The sequence below is a fragment of the Amphibalanus amphitrite genome, unplaced genomic scaffold (assembly GCF_019059575.1).
Source record: "Amphibalanus amphitrite isolate SeventyFive unplaced genomic scaffold, NRLGWU_Aamphi_draft 000453F_arrow, whole genome shotgun sequence".
Taxonomy (NCBI): domain Eukaryota; kingdom Metazoa; phylum Arthropoda; class Thecostraca; order Balanomorpha; family Balanidae; genus Amphibalanus; species Amphibalanus amphitrite.
In genome coordinates, this window is record NW_024881947.1 from 406,720 (window position 1) to 419,251 (window position 12,532).

The 12,532-nt window shown below is 45.5% G+C and overlaps 1 protein-coding gene across 1 annotated transcript in view; it reads left to right on the forward strand.

The window, feature by feature from the left end:
• The window catches only part of LOC122391758, a 58,074-nt gene that overhangs the window by 11,698 nt on the left and 33,844 nt on the right, over positions 1-12,532 (forward strand). The gene's annotated exons all lie outside the window — the stretch shown is intronic.

Here is a 12,532-nt window from a genome sequence, read left to right on the forward strand (position 1 = left end):
ACCCTAATGCATGGGACCAATATCAAATTGACATGATTGAACGCTTGAAACTACGAAAAGACTGCAAACTCGCGGCTAATGCGAGCTGCCATACGCCAAATCGCAATTCCGGCCAAACATGGTCTCGAGAAAAAGGTCACAGATCAAAGGACATTTGGGTCAGGGTCATAAAATTTTAAGGGCATGTGTAAAATTGATTAACAGGAGGATAGTGAAAGTGCCGTCGTGATCGGCCACTTTTTGCGCGAGTTATTCGCGAAAACCGAGGGATGTCCGTTCGACCCCCCCCCCCCCCCATACGGACGAGGTTAACTTTACTTCACACATCATTTTACCGATTTACAATTCAAATTCCATTCATTTCATCCCTCGCACTTAGGGGGCCGGATGGACCATTCCCTGTTTTTGTTTTTATTATTATTATTACAAGCAAGCTTGTGTTAAAATGGCGAATCGAGATGAAACTTTTGAGCACCCTCGAGGGGGTAATCAATCTTACAGCTACCCCTATAAATTGCATGACCTTGATCCAAATGAACTTTGACTTGCAACCTCTTCTAAAGACCCATGTCAGGACAGAATTGCGATTCGAGGCATGCTGGTGCACATTACATTTCAGTAGAAGAGAATGTTTATGGCTTATTATAGCATAGTGTAAAACTGGTTGACGCCATGCGTAAGGGAAAGCATGCATTGGCTATACCTAATCGCCTTATCAGTCTAAAAGCCCGCGAAAGTAAATCATCATATCGCCGTTTGAAACGAGACGTTGCGTAACAGGCGGTTCTGTTTCCAAGCTAGAGGCTCCTGCGACTGTTCTGTCTAATTAAAAACCTGTTCAATTTCAGACGTTAAAATGCCACTTCAAATCCGAAACCTATGTGCCAGGGCTTCCGAATCGTGGTACTGAGTTAGTGACGTTCCGACTCTGACACCGATCATACGAGCTCCTGTCGGGTGCGACTCCGAGTTCGACTCCGGGTCAATGTTGGCAGTTCCGGGTCTAAGGATTTTAGCAGGATATCGCACCATTTGGCGGAACCCGCTGATATTTTTGGTGCCCTGTGAGACTTGGCTCGTCAGAATTTAGCTTCGCTTAGGGTAGTTAGCTTGAGGCTTGCTTAACCCTCGCCCTGGCAGGGGGGGGGGGTCGATGCGACCCCACCCCCTAAGGTTTTTCGAAGATAGCGTAAAAACGGCGGCGCGCAGCGCCGCCAAATTCTGCACAGCCTATGGGGCAACCTTTTTACATATGACCTGAAAATTTCAGGTCCGGGTGACCTTGGGTCAGGTCACCAGGTCAGAAAAACCGGTACAAGGTCATGGTCAAATTTTAATTTTCTTTTTGCACCTGTGCAGCTCACAGTTTTGGACTGATTTCCTTAAAACTTTCAGGGTGTGCTAAGTTCACCGAGTTGTATAACATATGGTGCGTTTTTTTTAGGTCACTGACGTGAGGTCAGTTAGAGGTCATTACGTCGTAGTGTTAAAGGGACCCTCCCACCTTCAAAAAAGTTAATGAATTGGCATGAAAGTGATGTCGCTCGGTTCAGAAAGAGCAAAAACGAATATCTACCAAATTTCATCGAAAAATATTCACCGGTTTTCAAGATATTAGACTTTTACTTTTGTTTACTTTTTGGGATCTCCGCTGTTCCTAGCGACTTTATTTGAAAGTGCGGCATTTGTTGCGCGCAAAGCAGCATATACCACCCCGTGCTACAAAACGTTTTAGTCAAACATTTAACGGACGTTCGAAAGCCTGATGACGTCATCAGATTCCCGTAATGGTTAAGAGATAGGGACCACGCTGGTCCCACCCTGCAAGTAAAGGGAAGAAATTTCTTGAACACCATAAAGCTTCGGGGGTTGCGACCAGGATAAATGGTGGTTTCTGAGCCTGGCCGCAAACTTGGCTATCTCAACTCAAAACTAATGTTAAGGTGGGAGGGTCCCTTTAAGTCTATGGGAAAATACTAAATTCGGAAAATACTGGAGATATCCGCTTCGTTCTATCACTTTTGTGCTTTGAAACCACAGTACTTAACAGCAGGTCACTTGGTGCTTCTTTGTTTGGTGTACTTATCCATGGGTCAGGTCAAATGAGGTCAACTGAGGTCAAATGACGTTTTTGCCAATAACTTGGCACATAATGACGCTAGAGCTTAAAAAATGGTATCATTGTGTTTCTGGTGATCAGCCGAATCGAATGATATGCGATATGATGCAATTTGGTTAACTTGAACTTAATTAATTAATTTAAGTTTACTTAAAATTTAAGAAAAAACTTTAAGTACACTTAAGCAAGCTAAAAGTAAATCATTCGACGCGCCTTGACGTGCTGAGTTCACTGGTGCTTTTCTTTTTGCTCTATCTTTATTAGATCAAAAGTTATAAGCGAAAAACTTTTGATCTGTTTTTAGCGAAATTTTTACATTTATACCCCCCAAAACCCCCTAAATATTGACCTAGAGCAACCAAATTTGCACAGGGGCGAGAACTCCAGGGGGCCCATCTACCTACCAAATTTGGTGTTTCTAGGTGCCATAGGAGCCAATCGCGAGGGGGGGGGTCGCATCGACCCCCCCCCCCCTGGCAGGTCGTGTTATGAAAAATGCCCTGCCAGGGCGAGGGTTAACCCGCGCCCCGCTGGGGGTCCTCGATTTCCACGCCCTGCTGGGGGGAAAGGGTAACACCCCCCTTCTAACTCGGCTCCTGGGCCACGTAGCGATACGGGAAAGGCGGCGTTCGAAAGAGCATCAAAAATAAGGAAGACATATCATCAGTCACTTTTTTGGTCAAGTCAAATGTCAGGTCACCAGGGGTCATTGAAGGCCAAAATTCGCCGATTTGTAGACGATATTTCGACAATTTTAAGCAACTCACCGCACAGCTCGGAAACTAATAAAGCTACAGCGCCGCAGAAAAGCGCATTTATTAGCCCTATTAACACTCTTTCTGAATAATTCTCTCAGATTTGACCTACCGTGTCCGTCAACAGTTTTGCCTGCAGGGGGCAAAAACTGCCAAAATAGCCGATTTTTTTCGGAAACAGTTTTTCAGCAATAACTTTTGACTCAAACCTTGCACGAACTTTCTTTTACCAGCATCGTGTTCCTCTCGTCAAGACGCGTCTAGTAAACTATTATTTGACCTTGTAAGGTCAACTTGAAAATTTTACCTCAGGTCAAGGCCATGACCTGACTGCTAAGGGTCACGTTGCATGCCAGTCGATCCGTATCGTCGAGCCAAACGCAACTGAGGTGTTTTCATCGCTCTAGCTATCAGAAGTTATTAGCGAAAAACTGTTCGATTCTGTTCGTGACCTGAGATGACCTCGGGGACATAACGAGGGGTCACAGTTGCCATTTTCCGGTTCGGTGTGTCAATTTTACCTACATCTCGATGTTTGAGAGTGTCTAGAATGGCGTTCGTGCAAAACAGACGCTTTTCAATTTTCTCCCATTGACTTATAATGGAGAGGCCGCAAAACTGACCTGACCTTAGGTCACCGATATCAAAATTCCGAGATATAAATTTTATAGAAACTGTTACTCTAACCCATTAGCGCTCGGCGGATCAAAAATGGACGGTGTCTTTGAAAGGTGCCACGGTTGACTGGTTTCGTCAGAGGTCTGTCAATCCCTGGTGATTGATGAGAAAGGTTATCTGTAGATGGTTATCTGAGAACTGAGGACCACAGTCCCTAGAACTTCATTTGGTGGGGTCCTAAAGTTAGCGATTTCTCGATATTACGACACGAATGCAGTGAAACGGCTGCATTTCGGTCATTGCTCTAAGTAATGAGACAGCCAGCTTATAATATACAGAGGAAGGTCCACTTTTGCTAAATCCGTTGACGATAACAGGCTAACTACGCCCAGGCGGTGCGTAGCGCGCGCGAAATTTTGAGCGACCAATTTGGACTCACCGGTCCTGTGGTCAGGCCCTCGCGCAGCTGGTGGCGGGTGCGGGGATTCCCGGATAGCGGCGGCTAATGACAGGGGAGGGTACGCCGGTCAGTTTGTCGCGAGAGGGCATAAAGTGCGATAGGTGGGCCCTATTACTGATTAGGGTGTCTCATACCGTACGCTCCCCAGATATGTTGTCCAGTATTGGCTGTTAATGGCCGTCTGCACCCAAATCGCGTTATCGTTCGTATCATGATCGACAACAAGACGCGATTGTGTCATATTTGAGATTGTAATCTTCCATCCGTGGAACCGAAACAATCACAAGGCCGCGGGAGCGGTATTTGACTCTACAGGAAGCCGTAAATATGGTAATGAACGATCTCGATTCTGTCGATGGTGATATCGATGTGGTGAGCATTCCGCTGGACGACAGTGACGAGGATGAGGGCAACGACGAATGCACCGGTGTCGCCAAGGTGGCAGACGTGCCTGGCGAAGTGGAAGTTCATTTCCAGACACCGCCAACCGAAGACGACACGCCTCCGCCGAAGAAAAAAACGACGCACGGATCAAGACGCTCCCACCTGGCGTAAACAACAACCGGAATACATTGGCTGGCAGGTGCCTTCTAACGGACCGGAAGAAGATCGGGAGAAGATCGCCAGCGAGCTGAGTGGGAGATACGGCTGTGGAGATTTTTGAGAAAATCTTCACACATGTAATGTCTGTTTTTCGTATCTTCTATCTTCACTCAAAGACGGTAAACTCTCTAATCACGTGCTCCAGCGAACATCTATAATTAAATCAACACCGCTGCAAAGTCAATTTTTATCTCGAACGCAAGATCGAACGTCTGTCCCCTGGCCTATCTCGTTAATCAAAATGCAATGTTCTTTGCCAAGTGAAATGCATTTGCATAAAAACGTGTCATCATATTTTCATTCTGGCAAAATTATCCCTTTCTAATTTCATTATGTTTTCAAACTACAGAAGGGCATTGGCCTTGGTCTCAGACAAGACAAAATGATCGTAACGTTTTCTTTCAACGTTTCAAAGCAAAAGAAATGTGGGTTAGGTGACTGAAATAAGGCGGTGAAGAAGGAGCACAACCAACGAATATCGCCAGAATAACGAATTTACTTCCCTGGATACCAGAAAGAAAAGTGTTGAAGGCGCGGAGAAACACCGACGGTGGTGGCACAGTTCAACTCCGTCATGCTTTCAGCGCAATATAATACGAAAAATGCATACGTGGGTGTTATTGTTATTATTACCTGCATTTGTGTATCATAATAGGTATAAGCCCTAAGGCGTTGGTGATTGCCAGTGGTCAAAAAGTCATGTCAGATGATAAAAATCACCAGCAGCTTTCGACAATACCTAATAGCTGCTAGAACTAAAAATGTTTCGACGGCGCTGTAGTTCAATCGGTTGACAAGGTTTGGTCAGATTTGTCCAAACATGTTGAGGTCGGGAGTTTTTTTAAATTTATGACCTTCAGTGGCCTTCACTATTGACCTCAGCAAAATGCGGTATATACTATATACGTATGTTGCTGAAAGTAATTGTTGAGAGCTATCGATTCTTGCCCGCGTCTTCGCATCTTTCTTACTTTTCGGGATGATCGCGTGAGGCAGATAGGAAAACTGTAAGATGAAGCAAATCTGTCTGGGGACCCCCAAGCGGGCGTGGGCTAAGACAATTTTGTTATTCGTCGGTGTAAAAGTTATCGCAACGTAAATAAAGCAAAACATAAATAAAGCATTTGAAAAAAAATATGGCAGAACATAAAACACATTTAGCTTCTTTTACCCAATGAAAAGGAAGTGCAAGCTTTAAACTTTTCTTTAAATGTTCTTAGCAAGAGCGCTTCGCACAATGCAAGTACCTATGAACAGCAAAACGTCCTTGTGTTTAGGTCGGTAGTCAGTACCAAGGGCGCACACAAGGGGGGGGCACACGGGCCCGTGCCCCCCCCATTCGAGTTGGGGGGCCCAGCCGAAGGAATAGGGGCCCATTTGAGGCGGCCGAAGGCCGCCTCAAATGGGCCTCTAACTAATCCTTAGACCACCGAAGCCCGTGTACAAAGGGCCCTCAAATGGCCTTAAAGAGCCCTCAGATGGTCTCAAAAGGCCCTCAGATGGTCTCGAAGGGCCCTCAGATGACCTCACTTAGCGTCATAGGGCCCTCATCTGGTGTCAAAGTGCCCTTAGATCAATGGTGTTAAAGGGCCCTTAAATGGTGTCAAAGGGCCCTCAGATGGCCTCGAAGGGCCCCAGATGGCCTTAAGGGCCCCTCAGATGACCTCAAAGGGCTCTCAGATGGCCTTAAAGGGCCCTCAGATGGCCTCAAATGGCCCTCAGCTAACGTCAAACGGACGTCAGAAGGCCTTAAAGGGTGTTTTAGAGTCATATTTTTCCCAGGTTTATGTTTGTAGATATAAAACTTTATAACTTTATCGGAATTCACTGGGATTGTATTGCGTATGCAAGTCCATGGACTTGCATACGCAATACAATGCCAGTGAATTCCGATAAAGTTTTATATCTACAGCCTTAAAGGGTGTCAAAGGTCCCTGAGCTGGCGTCAGAGGGATGCCAATGATGGCCCCACCAGTGTCTCTAAGCCCTAAGACCCCGCAACGGCGCCTGTGAGGACCCAACACCAGCGCATCTGACGGCCTTTCACTGGTACCTCTGAGCGCGCCACACACCGGTGACTCTGAGGAGCTCGCTCGCTTCGCTCGCTCGTAAAATACCATGTACATTAGGCATTAGTGTGCATAAGGCACACTCCTCGGGCATAAATGATACTTTTACTTGCCAATTTTCCGCATTTTCTCATGCAAAGACCGTTTTAAAGAGACCCGTCTGCCAGTGAGACTGGACCCACCGTGCCTCCCTCCTCCCATCGAAAGGTCCTGGACTCCTGGATACATCCTTGCCTGAGCTGACCCCGGGCCCCGGGTGACTCGCGGGCCCGGGGTCAGGTGACCAGCAGGTGACCCCCTCTTGGGCGAAATTCTGGGTACGTGTCCGACATGCATCGTACATAGTCCTGTTGATTTGATTCATCGGTTAAACATTAAATATAAGTTACGAGCTGGATCTCTAGTCTGTGATCCCGCATCGTATCAGATATAATGACATTTCATGTCATGTGCCTAAAAAAATCTGCGAACATACGTGAAAAAGGAGTGCTGCTCCCGCTCCTACACATCCGGGCCAAACAGTGACCGGCCCCTGCTTCTAGCCACCCGGGGCCGGTCGGCCGGCCGGCAGTCAGTCGCTGCCCGGGGCTGATTTCTGAGGGACTTGCAAAAATGTTTATTAATGAAATGTTTTACGTAATAAATTAAATGATTAGGTATGTGTACCGGCTCTGAGCGGCATTTGAGAAAAAAAACATGCTAGCGTAAAAATATAAATGTTTTGAAAATTAAGCTGGTACCGAAATAATTGTTTTACCTACCATGGATTGACAAAAGGTCAAGCTTCAAACCAACCGAAATTTAACTCCGTGGGCCGTATTTTTTTTTTGGGGGGGGGGCCTTCGGCATGGGGGGCCCAGTTCGAAGGTCGTGCACCCCCCATTCAAAAATCCTGTGTGCGCGCCTGGTCAGTACCAATAAACCGTGGTAACGGTAACACAAGCGATACTCTAGCTTAAAGGTTTCTTTTCCGATTTTATCTGCGCAGCGAAGGCGAACTCCAACACGAGCAACAAACTCTTGCAATGAGTGGTGGGCCATGCGGTCAAGATTTGAAAACTATACCCTAAAAACGTGCTGGAGGGGCAAAACATCTTTGAGTGAAGGTAGAAGATACGAAAAACAGACTATAGTATTCCATCCCATCCAGCTGGAAACCCTTCGGTATGCGAGAGATGTAAAAAACGACCAGGCTGTTCTCTCTGTCCGACCATGAGCTGAAGGCGTTTATCGGAATACTGCTCTATTCCGGCTACAACCCGCTCCCCAGTAGCGAATGTACTGGTCGAAGGACGACGACCTCGCCCGTCCTGTCGTCCGGCAAGCGATGACGAGATCAGATTACCTGAAAATCAAGTGGCCTACCTTCACGTCCAGGACAACAATATGTACACAGCAAGAGACAAAAGACCGTGGCTTCAAGGTGCGTCCGCTTCTGGATATCATCAACAAGTCCCTCCAGCAGTTTGGTATTTTTCAGTCCAAGCTAGCCGTTGACGAGATGATTGTGAGGTACTACGGTCACAACAGCTTGAAGCAGTTCATACGCGGAACGCCGATTCGTTTCGGCTACAAGCTCTGGGCGGTTTGTGGCAGTGACGGATACTGCTATAATTCGACCTGTACTGTGGAAAGGCGGAGCGTTCTGAGCTGCGTGACCAGCCGCTGGGCACGTCAGTGGTGATGGACATGCATGAGAGTGGTGTCGGATCATGGTGGTCATGAGGTGTTTTTTGACATCCTTTTCACCTCCAGAAGCCTCCTCGCGCAGCTGAAGGACCGCGGAGTCCACGCGACGGGCACAGTGCGGGAAAATAGACTGGACAAATGTCCCGTAACCGAGAGGAAGGAGATGGCAAAGTCACGGCGTGGCAGCTACGAACAGAGGTTCAACAGGACGTCAGATGTGCTGCTGGTCAGGTGGCACGACAACCGATCGGCGCGGGGCGGGGCGGTCCCCGCGCCGGCCGCGGAGGCGGCGCGGCGGCTGGGAGCGGGCGCCCGGTGGCTCATTTTGGGTCGGTATCGTATCTCAAAAAGTTTTTGGAATTTTTGCCTAATTTTTCAGGGCTTCTTAATCGCCCGAATTCGACACGAAATCCAAAAAAGCATCATGACTGAATACTTGTTTCTATGCTCGGGCGTTAATGGGCTAATCAATCGCTGAACGTTTCAAGGCAATCGATCAATCGGTGTAGCTATGACGAGCATTCTTATTTTTTCTGAGGTGAGGTCACTTGGCGTGACCTGGTGACCTGACCTTAAAGGGAGATAATGAGCTTTCTTTTTTCTTAAATAAAAATTATTCGACCTTCATGTTATTTTTACTGCAGTTTATGAAAAAGATAAAAATTTCCTGACACATTTTCGCATGTGAAAGCTGTTTTTATTTTTACAAAAAATAAGCAATACTTGCAGTACTTGCAAAACCCACTGAAATGCTTTGTCCTTCTCCTTCAAAAAGTCGCAGTGTAAATTCCTTTTGCTGGGGTATCATATTGTCATAGTTCCGTAACTTGACATAGTCTGGCTATTTCTGACCAGACGTTAAGCCGCGCCCTGCTGGGGGGTGTTTGAACACCCCCTGCGTTTTTTTGCGAATAGGCCGACATTTTAAGCACACTTTATCATACATTTTTTCTACATATGTTGTAAAAAAATTCAGACCCAAGTCACTTAAAGGTAGATTATGACCTTTTCCCACTTTATTGGAGTTGGGACCATTTTTTAGTAGAACATGTATAAATATAATGTGAATTCATTGCATTTTGCCGAAATTACAAAATTACCATGTTTTTTTTTAAGTTGAAGTAGCTCAAGCGCTCCGCGCTTGGTAGTGATGGGTGAGCAAGTACTTGCAGGTTTAAGTAAAATCGGCGAGTAAAAATAAATCAATATTTGAAATTTTTAGTACCACTAAAAACTAGTCAGTATGTCAAAGGATTCTTTTGATATATTGATACAAATACATTACCTTTCTTAGAATATCAGTGAGTCGAAATACATGTGTACCGGATGACATAAATTTCGTAGCTGCGTTCCATCTGATTTGAATGGCCACAATAACGCACGGCTATGGGAATAACGCGTCGTTGTTTGAAACAAAAGCGCCGTACACTGCGACTTTTTGAAAGAGAAGGACAAAGCATTTCAGTGGGTTTTGCAAGTACTGCAAGTATTGCTTATTTTTTGTAAAAAATAAAAACAGCTTTCACATACGAAAATGTGTCAGGAAATTTTTATCTTTCTAATAAACTGCAGTAAAAATAACATGAAGGTCGAATCATTTTTATTTAAGAAAAAAGAAAGCTCATTATCTCCCTTTAAGGTCAGGTCACCAGGTCACGCCAAGTGACCTCACCTCAGAAAAAAATAAGAATGCTCGTCATAGCTACACCGATTGATCGATTGCCTTAAAACGTTCAGCGATTGATTAGCCCATTAACGCCCGAGCATAGAAACAAGTATTCAGTCATGATGCTTTTTTGGATTTCGTGTCGAATTCGGGCGATTAAGAAGCCCTGAAAAAAATTAGGCAAAAATTCCAAAAACTTTTTGAGATACGATACCGACCCAAAATGAGCCACCGGGCGCCCGCTCCCAGCCGCCGCACACTGGGCCGATCGCCAGGTCTAACACGACATGGGTAAAAAAATCGAACTTTGTGGATGTGCAATGAAACCTATACCAATTTGTCCAAAAATGATCATACTACAGGGTGATTTTTTTTACTTGTTAAAAAGTAATGGGGTCTAGTGGCATTAAAATACAAATATATATTGCAAAATTATATACCAGGATGACAAGCATGCTGGGACATTTTGATTTCATGCAGACACGATGTGAAGGAACGTCTATCGTGTATTTTACTTGTGCTTGAAGTTGCCCCCTCTCTCACCAACACGAATCAGCCCGCCTGAGCACGTGTTGAACAGCACCATGGACTCACATACCCATTAGGCGGACTGAAAAGGCTTCTATCACCCATTTTCAGCTCTGCCAGATATTTCCAATGTTTTCTTGTTATATCTGCCATAGCTGGGTCCAAAAACTAGAAGTCTATTAAGGGCAGGTCGAGGATTTCGATACTGGCGGCCCTCGTGGTGTCTGATTCGTTGTTTTTCTTTCTCCCTGAAGACTGATTCTTCAGAGGCTGCACATACGCCAGATGAACCGTTTGAAGGTTATTTATGACTACAAGCTTGTTCGTGCATTATTTAGCGTCTTTCTGGGGTGTCTCCTCGATGATCGCATGCTTCGAACTGCCTCAATGCTTCAAAATCATCGTTTTGTGCCGTTCCTTACTGAACCGCGGTGGACCATGCGTGCCCGATTGGTGGGACATTTTCAGGCTCAATTGGGGCCGAGGTCTTCGGTTAAAAGGGACAAATTATGACACCATACAAAATGTCCCAGATTTATCTATCACGTGCATTGCTTTTTTGCACGCGATTTTTCGATTTAGGGACCACCATTGACATTTACTTTTTAACAGTATGATTTTCTGGAGACCCCATAGCCTCCCCCTCCGGTGCCCGATCCTCCCCTGCTACATATTCAATAATCATATATCAATGCCAATTGTAAATGTATAATATCACTGCATAGTGCGTATATGGTCCTCAAAGCGAGGCAACACAGTAGCAATGCGAGGATTAAACCGGGTGAAGGTTATAACCGGTTTATTTGATATTTAGCAGTTTCACAATACCCGTATGCTGCCAATCAATTTGTGGTCTAGAGACGCCGTTAAATATACTCTCTAACGATCAGATAGCGATAAGAGAAAGTCGTTCTGGTGTTGCATTCTCACATGCCGTGCAACAGTCTGCGGCCTGGCCTGGTCGTCTGCTGGCGGGCGGAGGTCCCCGCTGCAGATGTAGCGCACAGTACCGGCGCTGGTCGACCGGTCAGGGATTACTGGGCGGCCGCCGGGGGGCGGCTCGTCGCACCCGCCATGCCCGGTGGCTGGTCCCACCGGGTCCCACCAGCACCGGCGAACGACCAGAGTCACAGACCCGTCCGGGCCGCCGCCAACTGCATCGGAGCCGGAACCGAGCGACTGCCGCTGCAAAGGTGCATGTGGACCCAATGACCTGACACGTCGCCGGGGAATATTGAAAAAGGAAATATTTCCCGATATCCGAGATTCAGACTTTTCGTGCCAGTCGTCCTAAAAGTGCAGGGCAAACAGAATGTGCAGTACATACTCAATACTCATGAACAGAGATTAACCCGCGCCCTGATGAGGGGGGGGGAGCATTTTGCCCCCCCTGTGGTTTTTCTTAGCAAAAAAAAAAAAAAAAAAAAACAGCGGCGCGTAGCGTCGCCAAATTTTCAGTACCTTCCCGGGCATCAATTTGACACCTTCACACAAACTTTCAAGTCACAGGTCACCTTGGGTCAGGAGTTATTGATGTCAAACTGAGGTCATGTTCGAGTAAAAATCAGCAAAAAAACATCACATCTTGAAACGCTCACCAAATCTACAGTTAACAAGCAATTTTAAAGTTCTTTATGTGGTCGTGTAGAGGAAAGACGGCGCTACAAAACTGCTGTCTCGAATTTTCAAAATTTTGGGATTTTCACCCCTAAAAATTAAAGAAATTGATTGTTTTAGAAAAAACTCAAAAAATTCCCATAACTTCTTCGAATTTCGAAAAAAACGGAATATATGTGATAGTCCCCGCGCTCTTTGATATATATATATATATATATATATATATATATATATATATATATATATATATATATATATATATATATATATATATATACCACATTTTAGATCGATACCACCTTTTTTGGCCAAGTTATAGCGAAAAACTGTTCAAAATTGATGACGTCAAATTTTTTAACTCATTTTTTTTTTAGCAATTCTAGACCACGTAGCGCAAAACAAAGACCA